Below are 24,600 nucleotides of genomic sequence, written 5' to 3' on the forward strand. Positions count from 1 at the left end.
TAGGGATTGGGAGGAACCCCAATAATAGATCCTCTTAAATCTTCAGGATGACCAGGGAATCAGCACTGGTCCAGATCAGACAGGGGTAGAGGTAGAGGATGACTCCAACCAGGAAGGCTCAGAGGGGCAGAATGACAATCCTGGGGAGGGTCCTTCCACAGACCTATCTGTCAACAAGCCTCCTGGTATAACTGGTAGTGGGAATGGTTCACACACAAGTAGGGCTCCCTTCATCCCTAGAGGCCAGGTCACTAGAGTGGCCCCTGTTAGAGATGGGTCTGCCTCTGCACACTCTCACGTTACCTCTGTTTCAGTGGCTTCACATAATTCTAACCCGGAGGACCAGTCCCTAGATAGGGAACTCAGAAAGCTGAGGTTAGAGGAGGCCAGACTGAGGCTAATGCAGCAACAGTTGGCCTTAGACAGGGAATCCCTGGCTGTGGAGAAAGAGGGGCAGGGTTTGGGGTTAGTTCCCCATGGTGGCAGCAGCAGTTTTAGAAATACAAATATTAGGGACCCTTCATTTGATTCTAGAAATCTTCACAAAGTTGTCCGTCCTTACAAGGATGGTGATGACATCTATAAGTGGTTTGCTGCACTTGAGAGGGCCTGTAAAGTACAGAGGGTCCCTCATGAACAGTGGGCTGTTATCCTTTGCTTATCCTTCTTTGGCAAAGGGATAGACAGACTTCTTATTGTCAGAGAGGATGATGCAGATAATTACCAAATTCTTAAAGTGCACTCTCAGATGGTCTAGGCTTAACCACTGAACAGTACAGACTTAAGTTCAGAGAGACCAGAAAGGAGTCATCACAGGACTGGACAGACTTTGTGGAGTGTTCGGTGAAGGCCCCAAAAGGTTGGTTAAATGGTAGTAAGGCGACTGACTATAAAAAAGCCTATATAACTTGATTCTGAGAGAGCATATCTTGAATAATTGTGTGTCTGACTTGTTGCATCAATATCATGTGGACTCAGATCTGACCTCTCCCCAAGAATTGGGAAAGAAGGAAGACAAATGGGTCAGAACAAGGGTGAGCAGAAAAGCTCAGACAGGGGGTGACAAGGATGGCAAGAAGAAGGATGGTAAGTTACATGTCAAGGGTGGGGACAAAGAGAAAAAATCATCAGAGTCTTCATAAGGCCCACAAAAATCCTATGGGGGTGGTGGGTCCAAATCCTCTCCTCACAAAGATAAGAACCCTTGATGTTATATGTGTAAAGCCAAAGGCCACTGGGCAACTGACAGTCATTGTCCAAAGAAAAACACCAAACCTCCACCACTACAACTCCAACTGCAACCACTAGTGCCCCTAGTAATAGCAGTGGTGGTGGGAAGAACACTACTAATAGCCAGTCAAAGGGTGTAGCTGGGCTCACCATTGGTAATGTAGTTGGGGTTGGTCTATTTAGGGAAATCACTGAGGCTGTTTTAGTCTCTGATGGTGGCATTGACCTAGCCTCTTTAGTTACTTGTCCTCTTAATATGGATAAGTACAAGCAGCTACCCCTGATTAATGGTGTTTAGGTTGAGGCCTACAGGGATACAAGTGCCGGTGTCACAATGGAGATGGACAAACTGGTTGCCCCTGAGCAGCACCTACTTGGTCACCAGTACCAAGTGACAGATGCCCATAGCAACACTGTAAGCCACCCCATGGCTGCTGTGAATCTCAGCTGGGGGGGGTTACTGGCCCAAAGAAAGTTGTGGTAGCCACTGACTTACCTGTAAGAATGTCTGCTAGGCAATGATTTGGAGCTGGGCTGAAGTGGAGTTGGAGGCCCATGCAGCAATGCTGGGCATTCCAGGGCACATCTTTGCTCTTACCAGGGCTCGGGCCAAGACGGAAAGAGGACAGGGAAACGTGGATCCTGGAACAATGTACCAAGTGTTCCCCAAAACTAGGGGTAAGAAGGGCAAACCCTTGTCCACTATCCCTCCCTCCACAGATGATTCCCCTTTTGAGGAAGAGGAATTCTCTCCATGTGCAGAACATACACCAGAGGATCTGGAAGCCGACACAGACCAGCTTTTGGGTGCAGGGGAGGGCTGCCAGGGAAGAGCTGAGTGTGGCACAGCAAACCTGTCCCACATTGGAGGGCCTCAGACAGCAAGCTGTCAAACAGAAAACTGGTGATGTCACTGACACAGACAGAGATTACTGGGAGAATAGTCTCCTTTATACTGAAGCAAGGGGCCCTAAACCTGGTGCTACCAAGAGACTGGTCATCCCCCTTCAGTACATGGAATTCCTCCTAACTCTGGCTCATGACATCCCTTTAGCTGGGCATTTAGGCCAGAGTAAAACACAGGACAGACGTTTTCCACATTTTCAGTGGCCCCACGTGTCAGAAGACACAAAGGAGTCAGTGGCAAGACTGGTGGCACCCCAAAGACGCCCTTAATGCCACTTCCTGTGGTTGGGGTACCCTTTGAAAGAGTAGTGGTTGATATTGTTGGCCCCCTTGACCCTCCAACAGCTTCTGGCAATAGAGTTATCCTTGTGGTGGTGGACCATGCCACAAGGTACCCAGAAGCTATCCCCTTAAGCACCACTACAGCTCCTGCAGTGGCAAAGGCCCTCCGAGGAATCTTTTCCAGGGTGGGCTTCCCTAAGGAAGTGGTGTCAGACAGAGGTAGTAACTTTATGCCTGCATACCTAAAAGCAATGTGGAAGGAGTGTGGTATTACCTACAAGTTCACCACCCATTATCATCCACAAACTAATGGACTGGTTGAGAGGTTTAATAAAACTCTCAAAGGTATGATTATGGGGCTCTCTGAAAAACTCAGAAGGAGATGGGCTGTCCTATTACCATGCCTCCTTTTCACCTATAGGGAGGTACCCCAAAAAGGAGTGGGCTGCAGCCCCTTTGCGCTCCTATTTGGTCACCCTGTTAGGGGTCCCCTTGCTCTTGTTAAGGAGGATTGGGAACAACCTTTAAAAGCTCCAAAACAAGACAAAGTGGATTATGTACTTGGCCTGAGAAGTAGAATGGCTGAGTACATGAAAAAGGCCAGCAGAAACCTTCAGGCCAGCCAGAAGCTCCAAAAAGCAATTGTATGACCAGAAGGCTGTCCTGACAGAGTACCACCCAGGACAGAAGGTGTGGGTATTGGAGCATGTGGCCCCAAGATCACTCCAGGACAAATGGAGTGGACCCCATCTAACTGTATAGAAGAAAAGGTGAGGTCACCTACTTGGTGGACCTGGGCACTGCCAGAAGCCCCCTTAGGGTGCTTCATGTCAATCGCCTAAAGCCGTACTATGACAGGGCTGACTTAACCCTGCTCATGGCTACAGATGAGGGACAGGAAGAAGAGAGTGACCCTCTCTCTGATCTCTTCTCCACCACTGAAACTGATGGTTTAATGGAGGGAGTAGTTCTGGCAGACTGCCTTGCTGCGGAGCAGAAGGAAGACTGTAAACATTTCCTTGATCAGATTTCTGAACTCTTCTCCTTCACACCTGGTACAACTACTTGGTGTGAACATATAATTGACACTGGAGACAGGTTACCTGTCAAAAGTAAAATTTACAGGCAACCTGACCATGTCAGAGATTGCATAAAAGCAGAGGTTCAGAAAATGTTAGACCTTGGATTTATTGAGCCTTCTGATAGCCCTTGGGCCAGCCCAGTGGTGTTTGTCCCCAAACCACATAGAAAAGAAGGAAAGAGAGAAATGGGATTTTGTGTGGACTATAGATGTCTCAATACAGTAACAAAAACAGATGCTCACCCTATACCCAGGGCAGATGAGCTAATAGATACACTGGCATCTGCCAAGCATCTAAGCACTTTTGACTTGATTGCAGGGTATTGGCAGATCAAGATGTCAGAAGATGCTTTAGCAAAAACTGAATTTTCTACCATAGGAGGGCATTATCACTTCACAGTGATGCCCTTTGGTTTGAAAAATGCACCTGCCACTTTTCAGAGGCTGGTGAATACAGTCCTACACGGTTTAGAAGCTTTTAGTGCAGCATATTTGGATGATATTGCTGTGTTTAGCTCCATCTGGGATGAACACCTGGTCCACCTCTGGAAAGTTTTGGAGGCCCTGCAAAAGGCAGGCCTAACTATCAAGGCTTCAAAGTGCCAGATAGGGCAGGGGAAAGTGGTTTAACTGGGCCACCTGGTAGGTGGGGAACAGATTGTACCACTTCAGGGAAAGATTCAGATCATTATGGACTGGGCTCACCCTACAACTCAGACCCAGGTCAGAGCCTTCTTAGGTCTCACTGGGTATTACAGGAGGTTCATTAAGAACTATGGCACCATTGCCTCCATTGCAGCACCTCTTAATGACCTCACCAGTAAGAAAATGCCAAAAAAGGTATTGTGGACAGCTAGCTGTCAGAAAGCTTTTGAGGAACTTAAGCAGGCAGTGTGCTCTGCACCTGTCTTAAAGAGCCCAAACTACTCCCAAAAAATTAATTGTTCAAATAGATGCTTCTGAATTAGGGGTAGGGGCTGTACTATCACAACTGAACTCAGAGGGCCAGGATCAACCTGTTGCTTTCATTAGCAGGAGGTTGACCCCTAGAGAAAAGCGTTGGTCTGCCATAGAGAGGGAGGCCTTTGCTGTGGTCTGGGCACTGAAGAAGCTGAGTCCCTGCTTGTTTGGGACTCACTTTATTGTTCAGACAGACCACAAACCTCTATTATGGCTTAAACAAATGAAAGGTGAAAACCCTAAATTGTTAAGGTGGTCCATTTCCCTACAGGCAATGGACTATACAGTGGAACATAGACTTGGGAGTACCCACTTGTAGGAGGCTGGCCTGGCTTACAGTGGGTACCTTGTGGTACTTACACCTTGTGCCAGGTCCAGTTATCCCTTATTAGTAGATCAGAGGTGTTCTAGCAGCTTAGGCTGATAGAGGTAGCTATAGCAGAGCAGCTTAGGCTGAACTAGGGGACATTCAAAGCTCCTACTATACCACTTATATCATATAGCACTATAACATTAGAAAACACAATACTCAGAGTTACTAAAAATAAAGGTACTTTATTTTAGTGACAATATGCCAAAAGTATTACAGAGGATATACTCCCGTAGGAGGTAATTAATATACACAAAATATATACACACAAACCAAAATCAGGTAAGTAACAGTTAGAAAAGTAGTGCAAACAATGTAGAACACAATAGAATGCAATAGGAAGAAATAGGCCTAGGGGCAACACAAACCATATACTCCAAAAGTGAAATGCGAACCACGAATGGACCCCAGGCCTAGTGTAGTGTGTAGAGGGTCGCAGGGAGTGTAAGAAAACACCAAGGGTGTCCAAGATACCCCACTCCAAGACCCTGAAAAGTAGGAGTAAAGTTACCCTACTACCCCAGAAAGACAGTAAAGTCGAGATAGGAGATTCTGCAAGGACAACAACTGACTGCAAAACACTGAAGACGGATTCCTGGACCTGAGGACCTGTAAAGGAAGGGGACCAAGTCCAAGAGTCACGCAAGTATCCGGGGGGACAGGAGCCCACTAAACCCCGGATGAAGGTGCAAGAGGGCTGCATCCGGGTGGAAGAAGCCAAAGAGTCTGCAACAACGGAAGGTGCCAGGAACTTCTCCTTTGGTCAGAAGATGTCCCACGGTGTGATGGAGGTTGCAGAGTTGTGTCTACGCAGAAATGCCGCAAACAAGCCTTGCTAGCTGCAAGAGTCGCAGTTGAGGATTTTGGGTGCTGCCAGGGCCCAAGAAGGACCAGGAGGACGCCCCTTGGAGGAGGAGACAGATGGGGCACTCAGCAACACAGAGAGCCCACGCAGAAGCAGGCAGCACCCGCAGAAGCACCTGAACAGGCACTTAGAAGAACTGAGGACAACGGTCGACTCAGAGCCACAAAAGAGGGTCCCACGTCATTGGAGTCCAACTCAGCAAGTTGGGAATGCAGGACGGAGTGCTGGGGACCTGGGCTAGGCTGTGCACGAAGGAAGTCTTGCAAAAGTGCACAGAAGCCCGAGCAGCTGCAGTTCACGGAGTACACAGGATTACTGTCTGGCGTGGGGAGGCAAGGACTTACCTCCACCAAATTTGGACAGAAGGGCCACTGGACTGTCAAAGACACTTGGACCCAGCTCCTGTATTCCAGGGACCAAGCTCATCAGTACAAGAGGGGACCCAGAAGACAGGTGATGCAGATGTTTGGTGCCTGCATTGGCAGGGGGAAGATTCAGTCGACCCACTGGAAATTTCTTCTTGGCTTCCAGTGCAGGGTGAAGGCAGACAGCCCTTAGAGCATGCACCACCAGGAAACAGTCGAGAAAGCCGGCAGGATGAGGCACTACAATGTTGCTGGTAGTCTTGTTGCTACTTTGTTGCGGTTATGCAGGCGTCCTGGAGCAGTCAGCGGTCGATTCTTGGCAGAAGTCAAAGAGGGAAGTGCAGAGGAACTCTGGTGAACTCTTGCATTCGTTATCTGGTGAGATGCCCACAGGAGAGACCCTAAATAGCCCTCAGAGGAGGATTGGCTACAGAGAAAGGTAAGCACCTATCAGGAGGGGTCTCTGACATCACCTGCTGGCACTGGCCACTCAGAGCTGTCCATTGTGCCCTCACACCTCTGCATCCAAGATGGTAGAGGTCTGGGACACACTGGAGGAGCTCCGGGCACCTCCCCGGAGAGGTGCTGGTCAGGGGAGTGGTCACTCCCCTTTCCTTTGTCCAGTTTTGCACCAGAGCAGGGCTGGGGGATCCCTGAACCGGAGTAGACTGGCTTATGTAGAGAGGGCACCATCTGTGCCCATCAAAGCATTTCCAGAGGCTGGGGGAGGCTACTTCTCCCCAGCCCTTCACACCTATTTCTAAAGGGAGAGGGTGTAACACCCTCTCTCAGAGGAAATTCTTTGTTCTACCTTCCTGTGACCAGGCTGCCCAGGCCCCAGGGGGGCAGAAACCTGTCTGAGGGGTTGGCAGCAGTGGTAGCTGCAGTGGAGACCCAGGAAAGTTAATTTGGCAGTACCCGGGCTCTATCCTGGAGACCCGGGGATGCATGGAATTGTCCCCCCAATACCAGAATGGTTACCATTGTGACACTACATATAGGTATTGACCTATATGTAGTGCATGCGTGTAATGGTGTCCCGCACTCACAAAGTCCAGGGAATTTGTCATAAACAATGTGGGGGCACCTTGGCTAGTACCAGGGTGCCCACACACTAAGTAACTTTGCACCTAACCTTCACCAAGTGAGGGTTAGACATATAGGTGACTTATAAGTTACTTAAGTGAAGTATAAAATGGCTGTGAAATAACGTGGACGTTAGTTCACTCAGGCTGCAGTGGCAGTCCTGTGTAAGAATTGTCTGAGCTCCCTATGGGTGGCAAAAGAAATGCTGCAGCCCATAGGGATCTCCTGGAACCCCAATACCCTGGGTACCTAGGTACCATATACAAGGGAATTATAAGTGTGTTCCAGTGTGCCAATGAGAATTGGTAAAATTAGTCACTAGCCTGCAGTGACAATTTTAAAAGCAGAGAGAGCATAAACACTGAGGTTCTGGTTAGCAGAGCCTCAGTGATACAGTTAGGCACCACACAGGGAACACATACATGGCTTACTTTATGAGCACTGGGGTCCTGACTAGCAGGATCCCAGTGACACATAGGCAAAAACAAACATGCATACAGTAAAAATGGGGGTAACATGCCAGGCAAGATGGTACTTTCCTACACAACTCCAATGCAGATGGACTCATCTGAGCAAGGTTTGCCTTATTGTCCCTCGTTTTGGGGGGTTGTGTAGGAACGTACCATCTTCCTTGCCATGTTACTCCCATTCTTACCTGTATGTCAGTATGTTTTGCCTGTCTGACTGGGATCCTGCTGGTCAGGACCCCAGTGCTCATGGTTTATGGCCTAATGTGTGTGTCTGTGTAGTGCTTTACTGTGTCACTGAGACTCTGCTAATCAGAACCTCAGTGCTTATGCTCTTTCTGCTTTTACATTTGTCACTGTAGGCTAGTGACTTTATTTACCAATTTCAATTGGCACACTGGACCACCCCCCCTTATACGTTCCTAGTATATGGTACCTAGGTACCCAGGGTATTGGGGTTACAGGAGATCCATATGGGCTCAGCAATTCTTTTGCCACCCATAGGGAGCTCAGACAAACCCTTGCACAGGCCTGCCATTGCAGCCTGCGTGAAATAACGCACACGTTATTTCACAGCCATTTTCACTGCACTTACGTAACTTATAAGTCACCTATATGTCTAACCTTCACTTGCTGAAGGTTAGGTGCAAAGTTACTAAGTGTGAGGGCACCCTTGCACCAGCAAAGGTGCCCCCACATAGTTCAGGGCCATTTCCCCGTACTTTCTTAGTGCGGAGACGCCATTACACGTGTGCACTACATATAGGTCAATACCTATATGTAGCTTCACACTGGTAACAATGAATATGGCCATGTAACATGTCTAAGATCATGGAATTGTTCCTCCATTCCAAATCTGGTATTGGGGAGCCAATTCCATGCATCCTGTGGGCTCCACCATGGACCCCTAGTACTGCCAAACCAGCTCTCCGAGGCTTGCACTGCAGCTACAGCTGCTGCCACTTCACAGACAGGGTTCTGCCCTCCTGGGGTGTGGGCAGCCCAGTGCCAGGAAGGCAGAACAAAGCATTTCCTCTGAGAGCAGGATGTTACACTCTCTCCCTTTGGAAATAGGTGTTACAGGCTGGGGAGGGGTAGCCTCCCCCAGCCTCTGGAAATGCTTTGACGGGCACAGATGGTGCCCTCCTTGCATAAGCCAGTCTACACCGGTTCAGGGACTCCTTGTCCCCTGCTCTGGTGCAAAACTGGAAAAAGGAAAGGGGAGTGACCACTCCCCTGTCCATCACTCCCTAGGGGTGGTGCCCAGAGCTCCTCCAGTGTGTCCCAGACTCCAGCTGTCTTGCTTTGCAAGGTGTGGGGCCACTCTGGAGGCCTCTGAGTGGCCAGTGCCAGCAGGTGACGTCAGAGACCCCTCCTGATAGGTCCATACCTGATAAGGTAGCCAATCCTCCTTTCAGGCTATTTAGGGTTTCTCCTGCAGGGTTCTCTTCGGATTCTGCTTGCAAGTTTCTTTCAGGAATCCTCTGCAACATCTTCATCATCCTCTGACCTCGGATCAATCGCAGCCTGCTCCAGGAACAGCTGTAACAGCAACAAAGTATTCACAAGGGATACTTTTCCTCTGCAACTTCAGCTCCAGCCAGCAACTGCAACAGTTTCCATGATGCGCACGCTCTGAGGACTCCATGTCTTCAACCTGCACCAGAAGGACTAAAGAAATCTCCTGTGGGGTGAAGGAGTCACTCCCCTGCTCCAGCAGGCACCTTCTAAGACGATGACTGGTACACTTGGACTCCTCTCACAGCAACGAGCATGCCCCTAAGGACACAGAGGTTGGACCCCTTTGACATAGACTGTCCTTAGGTCTTGCTGATGTAATTTGGAGGAGGTAAGACCTTGCCTTCCCTGAGAGAGACAGTACCCCTGTGTGCTGCGTCTTCTTCACCTCCTGAGGCCTCTGTGCACTATTTGCAAAATTCCTTCATGCACAGCCTGGACCAGATCCCCACCACTCCTTCCTGTGATGCTCAACTCACTGAGTTGTTATCCGGTGGCGTGGGACCTTCCTTTGTTGTGCTGCACCAACTGTGTTTTGCACCATCTTTGTCCCTGTGTCCTGGGTCTCCTGTGGGTGCTCCCTGGCATCCCGAGGGCTCTCTAAAGTGCTGAGAGCCCTCTCTTCCTCCTTACACAGAGGTGAGGCCCCTTGGGCCCTCCTGGGTCCAGCCATCACCATTTTTATGCAAAATGCACTTTTGTCGTAGCCAAGGCTTCTTGGCGACTTCCAACACAAAATCACATCTGCATCCATCTTCACTTCGTGCGACATCCTTTGCATTATGCAGTAATCCACTGGCATCTTCATATGGTGCATTTCTGCAGTCTTCAACTAACTGTGGACGCTACTTTTGCACCCTCTTCTGGGTTGGCAGGGGCTCCTGTCCTTCCTGGAACGTATTTCGACTTCTGGACTTGGTCCCCTTCTTGTGCTGGTCTTCAGGTCCAGGAATCCAGCAGTTGTTTTTTGCAGACTTGGTTGGTTACTGCATAATCCCAATCACAAGGTGTAGTGTTTCCTAAGGAAACTTGCAGTACTTTCTTCCTAGTTTTCTGGGCTCTAGGGTGGGGTAATGTACTTACCTTTACTGTATTCTTACTCTCCCAGAGATTCTGCACACACTACACTTGTCTAGGGGGGAATTCGTGATTCACATTCCACTTTCTTAGTATATGGTTTGTGTTGCCCTAGACCTATTTTCTCCAATTGCATTCTATAGCCTTTGCTATTGTTTGCATTATTGGTTGACTATTTACTTGTCTAATTTTGGTGTCTAGTGTATATATTGTGTATAATACTTCCCTCCAGAAGGAGTATTGGCTCTAAGATATTTTTGGTACTGTGTCACACAAATAAATACCATTATTTTTGGTAACACTGGGTATTGTCATTACTTGTGTATAAGTACTGTGTAACTATAAGTGGTATTGCATGAGCTTTGCATGCTTCCTTATTCAGCTTAAGCTGCTCTGCTATAGCTACCTTTATCAGCCTAAGCTGCTTGAACACTACTACATTTCACTAATAAGGGATAACTGGACCTGGTATAAGGTGTAAGTACCCAAGGTACCCACTACAAACCAGGCCTTCCTCCTGCCCCTATCGAAAATATTTCCGTAGTCTTCTGTCACATGCAATGAGACATCTTTCGATCTTTGACCAGGATAAATCACTTTTGGTTGGACGTTCTAGTCTGAGGTCCTTCGACACAGTTTGCTCTTAAATTCTTTAACTTGTATTGGTACAACTTGCCTTCTTGGTGAGCAGAATTTACTTCGTCCATCAAGGAGAATCAAAATGCCCTTTGATTCTTTAAAAACTACACATTCAAGGGTTGTTTAATGCATATGAAATGGAGAACTTATATTATACATTTTATTGATTAAAATATAAAAAACTGTCTGATTTCTTAAGACATAGAAACCTCATACATATGGATCTCTCGCAGGGTGGGTTTGAAGCAACACAGACAACAGGTGGTTGTTGGAAAATGGGTTATTGGTAAGGGCAGGTAGGTACCTACACCTAGCAACAAGCCACTAACCTCCACCTAGGTACAGTTAGGTCTCAGTAAATTAATCCCAGCTCAACCCTTGGTAGCTTGGCAACGAGCGTCAAGGCTTAATTTAGGAGACAGTGTGTAAAGCATTCAAATATCACAAAACAGTAATTAAATAAAACACAGGAAACAGTTTAAAAATCCAAAACCAATTTATAAAAATAGTTTATATTTTTATCTTTAAAATGACACAAAAACTATTAAAATCGGTTCAGGGGAACCGCAGATATGAATTTTTAAAGTATTATTATTTTTCTAGCGCTTAGAAACAAAAAGCGCCAATCGGGTCATCTGGTTGCACCAGGACCGGGACAAAGTCAAAGTTTCAGGCCGACCGCGATGGAGCCCTGCTCGGCTACAAGTCGCGGGAGGCCTCGGTTGAAAAGTTACCTTCTGACTTAGTCTTTATTTTGAAGTTTTTCTTCACCGGGACGAACCTGCCAGTTGAATCCGACCTCCTGGAGCCCTTGTCCGGATACGCGATGTGGGTTTCCTCGGTGGTGATTTCTACCTTCGGACTTAGTCATTTTTTCGAGATGAAAATCCTTCGACCGGGGTAAACCTGGATCTTGATCCGACGTCCGTGGAGCCCTTCTCGGATACGATGGCTGGGAGGTCCCGGTCAACTTTTTACCTTCGGACTTAGTCTCTTTTTCGGATGTTTTTCTTTACCGGGACGAACCACGAAGTCAGGCCGGGTCGCGGTTGAGGCAAGCCGGCTAGAATTTCCGCGGCGGGTCGGTCCCTCTCTGGAGCTTTTTTACAAAATTTGTCAAATCTTCTCCAAACTTCTGGGGCTTCACCCAGATGTTCTTTTAAGGTTCTTTTGGGGTCCACAGCTCACCCCAAGGGTCCAGAAGTTCTGTGATGGTCCTTGGGCGGTGCGGACTTCAACTCCCAGAATGCACCTGGCGCAAACTCCTTTTTGGCCACTGGGCAGTGGTCAACTGGTCTCTTTTTTAGGAGTTGGTGCAGGGGACTCTGGATAGCAATTTTTCACCTGTAGCAAACAGGGAGTCCCTCCTTGAACCAGTTGAAGCCAGGCAAAGTCCTTCTTGTGGTGAAGCCCAAGTGTGCAGCTGGTGCAGTCCTTCTGAGTGCAGGGTCCAGGTGCAGGCCAGGGGTCCAGCAGGGCAGTCCTTCTTCTCCTTAAGTTCCTTCTTCTTGAAAGTTGGCGGGGATCTGAGGTGTGGGGGCAGGTCTGCCAGTTTTATCCTTGCTCCTGGGTGAAAAGCAGGGGGGTCCTGGTCCTCCAATCAGGTACAGGGTCGTCCCCCTGTGATGACCACTTCCTGGGAAGTGTGGCAAAAATCCATCCCAAAAGGCAACAGTCTCCAAAAATCCAACATGGCTGAATCTGATTTTTGGAGGTTACATCTGGCTGAGCCCACCCACTGGTGTGGCTAAAAATCATAAACACACCCCTCTCCTGCCCTCTCCTAATCTAATCAAGGGGGCACCTAGCTGTCTGGGGTTGCAGGATGTGGGGGTGTTGCTGGGTGCTCCAGATGTCCTTCTCTGCCTTTGAAGACCAGTTTGGCAGCCCTCCCCCTTCCTGCCTCACCATCTGCTGAGGGGAGATTCTCTCCCCCAAGCACATTCCTTTGTGTGAAGCCAGGCCACTTCACACCTCATCAAAGTAGCCTGGCAGAAGCTGCTGCAGGCTGGCCAATCAGAGCACAGCAGCAAAAACAATGCAGAGCTGAAATTGGCAACTTTTTAGGTAAAGTCTAAACTTTTTACCTGAACAAGTTATATTAAATCCAACAACTGGAAGTTGTGGGATTTATTACAACAATTAATTTGATACCAAATTCTTGGTATGTAACATTTAAGGAGACTTTAAAATTTAAAATAAAGTCTGCCCATTCTAGCCTATGAAGGCCATTTACTTCAATGAGGGAAAAACGAATTTGGCTGTTTTTACCTCACCAGGGCTTATAAATCTATTTTTATAAAGTCCCTGCTTATAGTTACATGGCACCCAGCCCTAGGGGCACATAGGGCACACCTTAGGGGTGACTTATATGTAAAAATAAGGTAGTTTAAGACTTTGGAAGTACCTTTAATTCCAAAGTCGAATTTGCATATAACTTTAATTTAAAAGCAGCCAGCAAGGCAGGCTTGCTTTTAAAATGACACTGGGCACCTCAGCAGTGCACCTAGGTGTGCACCACCTATGCTGTGGTCCCTAAACCTACATGCCCTACCATATACTAGGGACTTATAGGTAGGTTAACTTAGCCAATTATAATTAGCCTAATTTGCATATCCATTTTACACAGAGCACAGGCCCTGGGACTGGTTAGCAGTACCCAGGGCACAGCCAAGAGTCAGTAACCACCAGTACCTATCCCAAAAGAGTGGGGGTAATCAGGCAAAAAAGGAGGACTTTCCTACAGTGGTGGATGAGCTTTCAAGCAATGCGGATTATGGGGGTGGGAGGGGTCTCAAGCAACATGGTCATTGAGGGATGGGAGGAGTTTCAAGCAACACAGACAGTGAGAAGTGGGGGAGTTGGAAGCAACATGAACAATGGGGGCGGTGGGGTTTGAAGCAAGAAAGACAATAGGGGATTGAGGTGGTTTGAAGCAAAGTTGACAGAGGAAGGTGGGTGGGTTTGTAAAGCAGCATGGACAACGGTGGTGATTGGCGTAATAAAGCACCACGGATAAAGGTGATATGGGATCAAAGAAGCAACACAATGAGACAATGAGGGGGTGGGAAGGAAACAGCAACACAGACAATAGGGGATGGTGGGAGTGAAAACGCAACATGGACAAGGACATAAGTACTCCAGGATGACATGGAAAAAAAAAAAAAAAACAGTTCCTGGATCATAGCTCGAGCAGTGGAAGGCCACTAATGAAGGTGAAGCAATCAGTACTTGGTCCACGTTCAAAACAAAATAAGTGAAGCCAGCACATGCTGCCCAATTAGGAGGCAGCAAAAAATAGTGACAATAAAGCCAACAAATTGCAAGCAATGTGCAGGCTCTAAGCCCATTGTTGTTTACAGTATCTCTGGTAAGTGACAGCATATGCACACTGTCTTAGCCAAGACCTAAAAATTGATTTGGAACCCTACCCACTGTGTCTAGTCAAACAGTTAATAAAATTCGATTGGAAGACATAGAAGCATAGTCAAAGTTAAAGTCAGATCCATGGGTATGAATCTCCTGTAGCTAATCTGTCCACTCTAACAGCTTGTCACTAGATGCATGAAGACAAATTGTGCGTGTGCCTGGTGTCTTTATAGGGAGGTGCAGTGTTTGACACACATCAATAAATGGTTCCCTTTCAGAATACAAAACCTAAAACACACCCTTGACGCCGCAAAAAAAAAAAATTCTGTCTAAAGAAGATATTTCATACTTAAGAACTGTTACCTTAAGTAAACATTTTCAGAGTTCCATGTTTTGAACTTGTTGAGAACTTTGTGAATTGTTGGAATATCCTCCCTGCTTGTTCATGCTATCCAGCAAAAACTGAACGTTTTTAACTATAAATACAGTAAATGAAAGAAGGTTGGCTTAGCTAATTTGGCAGTTCACAAGCCATAAGAAATGTAGTATGGCAAATATATTTTGATTTATTGAGTCTCATTAGAGCTGAGATGGAAAATCGTTTTAAAAAAATGTCCCATTTGATTCAGAAAAAAGGTCCTAAGAATGTATTAATTTGTTTTAATAGTTTGAGTACAGCCTGTACCATTTGAGATGTGAGAATGCTTGATCTTTGGTAATTCTGGAGATGGCCTCTCTGTTTTGACCTTCATAGCGTTTTCTGATATATTTCCTCACACAAGATAGCTTAAAATGTGTTTGTACAGTATGGTAAAATAGGACAATGGTACTTCCTGAAATGCAGAGTTTGAGGTTTTTTTCTGAAGTCTGTGGGGTCCGATTTCATTTGAAGCACGACTCACATCCTTTCAAATGCAGGAGTACACACAAAGACTGATTCTGGGATGGCACTGGATATCAGTAATAGCAGCTGAAGGGTGCTCTAACACAGCCCAATGTACTTGGGTCATCAGTGCACTAGACTGTTCCACTGCGCAGCAAGAATGTTTTGTGAATATGCGCAGTAATCAAATGTGTAATGTGAAATGGCCTCTGCTGTCATGCTCTACATTTAGACTTTTTTGGCGCAAACTCTGAAAGATGGTATTGTCAACGAATAGCAAGTCAAAGATTAAGCAGCGATCCTTCATGAAGCCAGTACAGATAAACATCACCTTACTTACAATCCCTATGTGTACTTCATGTAAACACACATATGTGCAGAGCACATCACGGAAAGAGCAGATTAAAGTACAATTTAGAGACCAGTGTTGTGTTCCTTTCTGGTTCCTTATTATGGAAAGTACCCGGAGGTGCACCTGGTTTTTAGCCCCGGGACACACTGGAATTACAGAAGGGCTGTAGTCACTTGTGAGCCCCCTTCTCTAATACAGGTCACACTGGTGCATGTGTGACGCTGGCACGAGGACTTTTAGCAGTCACACGTAGCTTTCTGCTCATGCCCCTTATAACTAATATGGTGTTGCTGCACGAGAACAATCCATAACACATGGTAGTATAACATCATTTGAAGATGAATTGATTTGCAGCATGGCCTCGTGCCTGATGTATTTCTTAGAAGGCTGTTATTTCAGTCCAAATCCACAAGTTGCACTTTATGCAAGTGATTCATCACTATTACTCAAGTCAGTGTTAATACGTAAGAATCGCTAGAAAGAGAGTTATTGGCCTTTTTTGGGTCTACTTACCTCACAATATTGTCTGGCCGAAAATATTGCCAAATTGCAGATACTTCTAGAGATGTTAACTGGAAGCATTTCTTTTGAAATAGGATTTCAATAAATGAAGTTAAGAGATGTCAAAAAGAAACAGCTATTCAGGGCAGAGACTAGGTCAATTATGTAGCCTATTGGAAACTTTCGTATTAGAAAGGATAAGGAGGGGTAAATGGCATCAATTCTGAGTGAAGATATTGCTGCTAAACACAAAATTATCCGAAACAGTAAAGAAATTGGTCTAATGTTTATATTCTGCCAAGAGTAATCATAAAAACCTCAGCAAATGTTCATCACTGTCAAATATTAAAACAAACTGAAAAAATATAGACATGTTTGCATCACTGAATTAAAATCAGCAAAACATTCTTCAGATCTGAACTAAAATACCAGGATGTATTTTATTTTGAAATTTTGAAAGCAGAAATTTTCGAGCTACGGTTCTTAACAATGTGCATTATTCCATGCAAACACACACACAGAGGTAGATATAGACCACTTAAAGTCGTGAGAAAAGGGGAGCAGATGCCCTTCTATATTTCATAAAGGGGCCCGAAATGCCTTATCCTGTCACTTTGTACACCTTTTGCTGAGGTGTAGTTTTAAAGTAGCACATGAGCTCTTTTCACTGTTGCAACACATTGCCGCACAAGAAAGGAGTCGGCTCTCATTCATTCAGGCTCCCTTTCTATTCGGGACACCGTCTCCCCGCTCCTCTCTTGATTTGCCTTTGTGCCGAGAGCTGCTCTTTGTGCCATCACAATTTGTCCTCCTCACCAGCCCCGCAAGGACAGGAAAGAAAGCATACAACATTCAGAGTGCTGAATAGCAAATTGCTTTTGAGTGTCCTTGTCCCCCTCCGTTATCCCCCAATTCCTATCTCCCCTCTTCCCATTCCCTCCCGACCCTTTAGGAGTACAACAGACCTCCTGAAAGATCTATACATTCTGCTTAGTGTCCTTCATGACAAGCGTTTCACACCTGAAACCTTTCACGGCAGCCTAGAAGCACTCCCTTCAAGCCACTTCATTACCGAATGCTTGGGAGGCCTGGTATAGGGATCCATTATGTCAGCGAGCTCCACGGCGAGCTAGGAAGTATGGGAAATGAAAGCTGCCTTCTGCTCCCTAGGAGCCTTGGGAAAGCACCATGTCATTGCCGGGGTGTCAGAGGGTTCAGGCTGGTGTAAAGATTCTGAACCCTGGGCAGCCTCCATTTGACCACATAGAGGTTTGTTTTTATCTAAAAACCGTTCTTTTCTTTATCAAAAACAGATCACAAACAAGCTCCCTCAAATATCTGTTTCACCTCTCTAAGCAGTGTAATCCTGAGCTTGAACTCTGAGCAGTTTATGAAGGAATTCATTCGGAATATAATTATTTTTTGTTGATTTTATCAGAGAGAACTAGGGGCCCTCTGTACCACATATTGGTCGCAAAGTATGTCTCAGGATCAGTACATTTTCTTCAGAACCAATCATGTTGTAATAGGTTGGTTCTTAAAAATTCCAAATTGTAGTGAGAAGGAATACAAACTACCTTATGCATATTAATGAGGTAGGTTACATATTCCTTCTCATCACCATCCATTGTCATCACAGGGATGGTGGCCTGTTGGGGTCAGTGATCCACCATATCTGTGATTGCTTTTAAATGCAGATTGTTTTGCATAAAGGAAAACAAGGTGCTCTTTTTTAAATAAAGAAAGAAAAGTTTCAAAAACTTTTTTGTACGAGTAATCAGTGATCCCATACACCACTATATACTCCTAAAAATATATATTTTTTTTACTTTCACAAAAGGGATCCTTGGGGATCCCTTCTCATTTGCGAATGGGTTACCACTACCTTTGTGTAGTCAGAAATTTATAAATGAAACCAGATTTCCATTGCAAAACATCAATACATAACAAAAGGAATTTGTATTTGGAAGGGACACCCTAAACACTCTCCTTCTAAATACCAATTCAGTATGGATTCGTAAACCTATTTAATGAAAAACATTTCTGATACACTTAATTGTCTTAGTAGATTTGAAAAAGGGTTTTAGCATTTTACCGACTCAGAGGTTTTGCTAATGCTAAACGCTGTTGTGCATCAACTTCCTTGAAACAGAAGCATTTAAGGAGCTTGAATTCTATGAAGAGGAAAGAGGCGACCCATTTTATAAGACACAATGGCAATATATCAAGTGAAGGTACCACAGTCAAAAGGTGTATGCCTGGGATCGGCAATTTCCTTATAGTAGAAGAGAGAATGCTTTTCAAAGCACATACAACTTCTTCGGCAACTGGGCACAGTCATTTTGAATCTAGGACCACAAGCAATGTATGCAGCCTGGTTATGCAAATCCTCCAGTGACAATATCTCGTAGTATGGAAAGGGCATTGAAAAACCAACTACTAATACACTTGACTTTTTTGTACTGTGCTACCTAAGGTGTAAATCCATTTTTGGGATTTTTTTTTTAAATGTGTGAATACAGTTTTCTTGTGATTTCTATATTTTTCCCAATCTGATTGCTTATTATCTGAAAAAATAAGCCCTGACATTCACATTCCTATGCAGAACTGTATTGCATTCTTCTCATTCCGAGAATTGACAACTTCTTTAGGCTTTTTGGCGACCTCGGAGTCTTAGACAAAGCCAATACCTTGCATGTATGACTTTCAGCAAGGCATCCTCAGATAAGATGCCTCTTTTCAGTCAATATGATAACATCTTCTTTTCCTAATTTCTTTTATAGCCAGGATTGATGCAGTCGATTCAGTTGATGCAAATGTCTACTTATTAAGGGCCTGATTTGGATCTTGGTGGATGGAATACTCTATCACAAAGGTGAAGGATATCTCGTCCGTCTTATTTGGACCTCCATAGAATATAACGGGATGGTCACACAGCTGGTGGGAAATTCATCAAGTTTATGCTGGAGCATTCCCCTCTGTCAAACTCTAAATCAGGCTGTAGGATTGTCAGATGTGCAAAATACATGTGAGCTGTTGATAGGTTTCACCCTACAGATAGTGTAAAATATCTATTGACTGACATACTTTAATTAGAATACTTATAGGTTGATTGGATCTGCCTCTTGCTCATGATTCAATTACTTTCTAGTCTGACTCTGTTCCTTGCTTCTAGTTTGATGCTTGCCTCCGGGCTCTTGTCTTTGTTCCACCTACCACCTAAATAAGCATTTTGGCTTACTTTGTTTTGACTTCTGATGTCATGGCATTCCATTAAACATCATAAAATAATATTCTGTCTCTCTCTTTGCTGCTATCGGTTCCCCCCACCTTTCCCTCTGACCCACTCTGCTTTTATAGATTCCCTGCTCTTTGTCTTCTCCCACTTGCACACAGCCAGTGATGCTGTCTGCTGCCCACTGCTAATCCTCATTTATTGAGTTTGCTTACGTTTAGAAAAGAATTGCTAAAACATCCCTTATCATGCTGTGTAAAAACTGAATGAAAAGTTCCCCGAATCATCATATCTTGCAGTGTAGAAAAGTAGACCAAAACACTTTTTACAGACTTTTACTTCAAGGCAAATTATCGAAATTATAAATGGTCTTGGACAGTTAAACTGCAAAGTAACGTGAAGGATTTAAGCGTGGTGCTGCCAGACAACACTTTTTGCTTCTCAACCAATCTGGTATGCATGGCCTAGTAGGTGTCTAATGTCATACTGTGGACTGAGGACCTAATTTAGAATTTGGGGAGGGGTTTACTCCGTCACAAATTTGACAGATATCCTGTCTCCTGTATTACGATTCCATTATATCCAGAGGAAATTGTAATATGGCAGATGGGATAGCCATTATATTTGTGACAGAGTAACACACCCACCAAACTCTAAATCAGGCCCTAAGTGTTTTCTTTTTGTTTCCTTGCCAGGTTTATGCAACACAGGTTACCTGAAGTAGGAGATAGACCTTAGCTTCTCATATGGAGTACAGCTTTCAGAACCTGACATTTTTCACTAATAGATATGGCTTGAATAGTTGTTGTTACTTCAGTAAAATGCAACAAGTGCATGAGTAAATCTTGTACAAAACACAGTGTGAACTGATTCCTATTTATAGATGCAGATTGTGTGGTTGTATACATTGTTGGGTTGAGGATATTGGCTTTCTGGGTATTAGTGACATCTTCTCACACTACTAGACAGTGTGTGCATTAAGCTGCTTAGTAAAGGGGAAGAGATAAATTTACACTATGTACGTCCAGTCTTTGGCCTCTATGTTAGGCTAGCTAACTGAGTGTCAATTTAGGGTTCTTTGAAAAAGTATGTTTTTACTTAAAATTCTGATATAGTGCTCTCTCACCTCATGGACAAGATATTTTGTAGAGAACCAGAACATTAGTAACCAAGTAGCTGGATCATTTTAGTAGAAGCAATGATATGGCAAGTAAAGCCTCTGTTTCATATGTGTTAGTGGTCAATCATAAGAAAAACACTAGGGGCAGACTGGGAACCCAAAGCAGCCCTAGCAGTTTTTTTTTCAGACCAGCCCCCAGAGGGTAAATGGTGAGCAAGCCTATCCACTACAGTGGGGCTTGCCCGCCCCCCCTCCCCCGGAAAGCTGAAATAAATGGCCTTATAGAGCACCAGGATACAGCAATATTTACTGGGGCTCTTCAATGATGCCCTCATCATCACCCTCAAAGAGTGCCTCTTATCTCACCATAGCTGTTCTTTCACATATATTGAATTTGTTTTATAGTGCCTCTCTTAGCAGCGTAGGCTGTTGGAGAACTTAACATCACACATACATCAGCGACAATGAATCATACCTGTGTAAAGTGGTGTATAGAAAATTTTATATAAGACGAAGGGAACTACAAGGTGTGGAAGTCACATGTCATCCATACTGGTATGCATTTTTAAGAGTGCTTGGTCCGGGGAAGGATAAACACGGTATTCAGAATGTAACACAGTTGCTAGGGTTGACTCTACTAAAAACAAGTTATTTCTATAGAAACAAACTATTTTTAGCAAACCTAGGATAATCAAAGACAGGGAAAGAGCATGACTTTCTACCCTGTACCGTGCAGTTTGCATGCAGCTCTTTGATAGCAGTTCATAGCTCACTGTGCTAGATTATGATTGCAACTCATGAACTGGACAGTAACAAAATGATCTCTATGACAAAAGCAGTATCCCACAGCTGGAATACGGTTCAGTAATCTACATAGTACACTTTCTTTCCAGCAGGCATATTAACCTTCTGCACTACCTTAGATGAGTCAAAACTGCCACTAGATAAAACTCAGATCCCTCTCCACCAGGTACATTAATCACCAGAGTTACCTTGGCACTTATATTGTTGCCTGAAAGTGTTAGATGTAGAAGGAACTCTGCAGTGTTCTTAAAACTGCTGCACAGTTACAAAACCGGTCCCTCAGTAACAAAATCAGCACCTCATCCTTCCAGCCTCCGCGGGAAACGCCCGATGTCCGGTACAGCCAGTCTGGTCTCATAGTCCCTGCAGGCTTAGATGTGCCGATCTAGGTGCTGAATTATCTGACTCTTGGCTTACACATATTCATCAGACATTTAGTTAGTGCGGTTGGTATCTACGAGAGAGTAGTCGAGAGCGGACTGGTACGTTAGGTGAGCCAAACGGCAGTCAGTGGCACCTCCCTGCTCTCTGGTAATATAATGCCAATCAACCTTGTGCACACTGGACAGTCAGGTTCATTGCCTGTGCTCCCTTTGTCAGCTTTCTCAGTGTCTTTACACCCCTCACTTAAATCATTTGTCACATGGGGGCATTCCCCTGCTGTGGGTTTGGGTGTCACCCTACTAAAATCCAATGAGGACAGCAGCCACTCTGCCCGCTCCCCGCTTTGATGTGTGTACTGACCGGATCATGTTCAACTCATTGAGGTTGAGGTAGTGCTGGTTTCCCTACTTTTCTGTCATTGATACTGTAGTCTGAAATGGTGGGGCCTTCAGTGGAGTACCTGTGTTGTGTAGAGGCCACGACCAGACTCATAGCTCATTCCAGAGGACGCTGGCTCTAGCTTAGCTGCACTACATCCTATCCACTTGATTACTGAGGGTGAAAAGTAAGGTGGAAACAAGGTCTATTTCGGAGAACGTTGCAATATCCCATCTGGCACTCTTGGTACCTCAATATGCAGTTTCCCTTACACGTGTCATGAGTCAGGGAATGGGCACTGATCATCCCAGATGCTGTCAAATGGAAATCATGGATTGCTGCTGTCTGCTTCAGCGTGGGGAGGCCATGCATAGTGTTCTTCAGCAGTCTTGTCTCTCTAGTGCTCTGTGGTCATGTGCCCCCAAGCAGGGCCAATTAGCTAAGGGAAAGCAGGATGGGGCCAGAGCCTACCAGGGCCCAAGATGTAGCTGAGGGCCACGGATCCTGTCCCTCTTGGTGGAGCACTGGGAGCACTCAGTAGCTCCTGGGCATAGATGGGCCAGTTGTTATGGGATCCATGCAGCAGCCCACAGCTGTGATCACACCTCTCACCTCAGGTGGCACGTTCCTCCATGGCAGCCCCTGAGTGGGTGGCTTATTTTGACTGCCCAAAGACAGTGGGTTAGTCCTCCAGATGCTGGCACCCATTCAGGTCGGGGGTCTCCTCCAGTGCCTCCGCAGAAAGTTCACATGCTGTGCGGTGCTGTCCATAGCCCCCTTCAGTGTCTACTGTTAAGACATCAGCCCACCACCAGCAATGAGGCATGCCCAGAAGCTGCAGCATGATTATCCCGCACCACCTCAGAGTCGTACCCAGGCACAAGCTGGGAAAACACTAGGTGGGGAGACTTATATTAGGAGTTGGATGGGTCCCTAGTGTGCCAATTACAAAGTGTAAATGTAATGGCCAGAGCGGAGCAATGTGATCACGTGTCTGCCATCTTTGGCTTGCTAGCAATGCCCCTCAAAACAGTGTCTTATAGTGTAATTCCAGTTCATACATTTTTGTGGTACTGCAGCACTCCATATATTTTTTTAAATATACATAAATTTATACACATTTTTCCCTACATATTACCACTCTACTAAAGGGGTAATAGTATAGGAAATATAGCAAACATAATACTGAGATTGAAAGGTGTAACACACAACACAGGGCAACTCAAGCTGAAAACAACATGGTTGCCTTTAGCTTTTGTAAAGGCAGTCATTATCTAATCAGATAATGACTTGACATCACTATATACCTAAGTAGTACCACAGTGCTACTGAGGTCATAGATATCACTAAGTTTAAAGCACTTAAAACTTAAAAAATGCTTACCCTACTTACCTGCTTTACCCCCACAGAATCATCTGTGTACCATAATATATAATCCTTCAAACTTTCATAAAAATCTAGCTGAATGTTTTTGCACTACGTGAAATACAATAGTCAATGTAAAACGCGTTGGATTTTATGCCAGTTTTGGGACCCCATCTTTTTTCTTTGCCTCTCTGAGACCAAACCTCCCAAAACTTTCAGTACTTTGACAATGAAACTGGGCAGCAGGTCTCCAAAGTTTTCCTGGACATTTGTCAAACTGGTGCACAATTATTAAGGGACAAAAAATCCCCAAATCCCTACCTCTGGTCACCCTAACTATAACTACATTTATATGTTCACTTAAAAAAACAAAGGTTACAGGGATGTTATAGTTAGGTTCACATTTTACAGACACAAACTCATAGAAATTCACCCGTTATACATATAGTTATCCCAAGTAACTATAACTCATGCCCTAAGAGAACAACAACTTGTGCCCCTGCCATGCACATTTTTCACATCACTAATTTTATTAAAGGTGTTACAGTTATATTACGAATTATATCATACAAGATGTCATTATTGATGTAATATGTGGGGTAAGTAGCAATGTATGACGAGTGCACGAGTTATAGTTACCTTAGAGCACAAGTTATAGTTACTTAAGATAACTATAACTGCTGAATTTCTATGGGTTTTTTTGTGTGTAAAATGTGAACCTATCTATAACACCCCTGTAACCTTTGTCTTTTTTGGTGAATTTCTAAAGTTATTTTAATTCTATTTTCTGACTACAACATCCCTGTGACTTGTTTTTTTTTTCAGTGAATTTCCAGTTTTTTTTTTTTACTGTTGAGTAATATTTACTTACCTATTGTGTAAGCTAAAGTACATATACTTTTGCCATGTAAAACAAATACTAGGCAATTTTTGTGACATCTCTCCTACCTGCTGCGGCTACTGGCTGTATCAATGCAAGTTTTGCTTTCAAATGTAGCAGCTCTAAGGACTAAAAAATAAACCAGCTGAATTATCGTGTGCCGAGTTTTCAGATTGCAAAGCAAAGTGTCCTTCAGATGTAATGTGAGCGAAACCATTAGCTTTCAGGGAAGAAGTTCCAATGGCAATATTGATATAGTTGAGGGGCCCTTTCAGAATCCACCAGTCACAGATGTTAACAAATCTGATTTAGAGAAAAGTCGTAATGTATTTAGCGAATGTATGAATATCTTGGCATAGGGAAAGTCATAGGGGCATATTTAAGAGCCCCTAGCGCCATTCTAATACCACATTAGCATAATTTTCTACGCCAATGTGGCATTAAAAGGCCAAAAATGTTGCGTCATGTTTATGAAGTGGCGCA

This window comes from Pleurodeles waltl, chromosome 3_1, assembly GCF_031143425.1.
Source record: "Pleurodeles waltl isolate 20211129_DDA chromosome 3_1, aPleWal1.hap1.20221129, whole genome shotgun sequence".
Classification (NCBI taxonomy): Eukaryota; Metazoa; Chordata; class Amphibia; order Caudata; family Salamandridae; genus Pleurodeles; species Pleurodeles waltl.